Genomic DNA, 941 nt, shown 5'->3' on the forward strand with positions numbered 1-941 from the left:
TTGGGTTAGAATTGTTATCTATTCCTTGATTATTGCCCCATCTCAAATATAGGTGGTCTCTCTAGCTGAGATTATTAGTGTTTGAATAGGGATTTCCACCCTTATTACCGATGTAGTTTATATTTTTAGCTTGGATATCAGGGTATTGGCCAATTGTTCAATTTGCATCATGCATCATGGGCCTACTGGATGTCAACTCTATTTAGTTAAGCTTATCCATTATTTGTTGGTTCTTGTCTTCCTCATGGACAACTTTGGTCGTAGATGGTCTTTGGCCGTAAGTGAACCTCTCATCCGACCTCTGGCAATAATTCATTGCCATGTTTTCTATCAGTTCATATGAATATTTGTATATTTTGTTTATCAAGGCTCCTCCTATGACTCTATCTAGTCCCAATCTAAAATGTGCATCCAGCCCGTTGTAGAACATCTGCAACTGTATCCATTCAGGTAGACCATGGTGATGGCATCTTTGTATGAGCAACTTAAAATGTTCCTAAGCTTCGTGAAAACTTTCTCCTTCCAACTATTTAAATGTTGCAATCTCTCTCCTTAGTTGGACCGTTTTGCTAATAGGAAAAAACTTGCATAAGAACTTTTCTGCAAGTTCATTCCATGTCATTATGGATCCTGGTGCTTGCAAATCTAACTAAGAAAAGGTGTTACTGATTAAGGAGAAAGGGAACAACTGAAAATGAATAGCGTCTTCAGTGACCCCATTAAATTTAAGCGTAACATAAAGTTGGAGAAATCATTTTATGTGCTAATTTGGGTCCTCCGTCATAGTCCCTTTGAACTATAGATTATTTTGTATCATCTGGATCATCATTAGATTTATTTTAAAATTTTTTTCCATTAAGGCCGACCTTGTGATGCTTTTTTGTACCATATTGAGATTCAATAGTGCATAGTCTCAAAGTGTGCACCTTTCTAGAGCCATT

The 941-nt window shown here is 36.8% G+C and overlaps 1 non-coding gene across 1 annotated transcript; it reads left to right on the forward strand.

Moving 5' to 3' along the window:
• Nucleotides 1-452: 452 nt before the first annotated feature.
• LOC121224822 (small nucleolar RNA R71) lies at nucleotides 453-559 on the forward strand. The gene has a single exon (XR_005922566.1). It is a non-coding gene; the product is annotated as a small nucleolar RNA R71 (small nucleolar RNA).
• The last annotated feature ends 382 nt before the right edge of the window (nucleotides 560-941 follow it).

Source organism: Gossypium hirsutum, chromosome D12, assembly GCF_007990345.1.
Source record: "Gossypium hirsutum isolate 1008001.06 chromosome D12, Gossypium_hirsutum_v2.1, whole genome shotgun sequence".
In the NCBI taxonomy this organism is placed as follows: domain Eukaryota; kingdom Viridiplantae; phylum Streptophyta; class Magnoliopsida; order Malvales; family Malvaceae; genus Gossypium; species Gossypium hirsutum.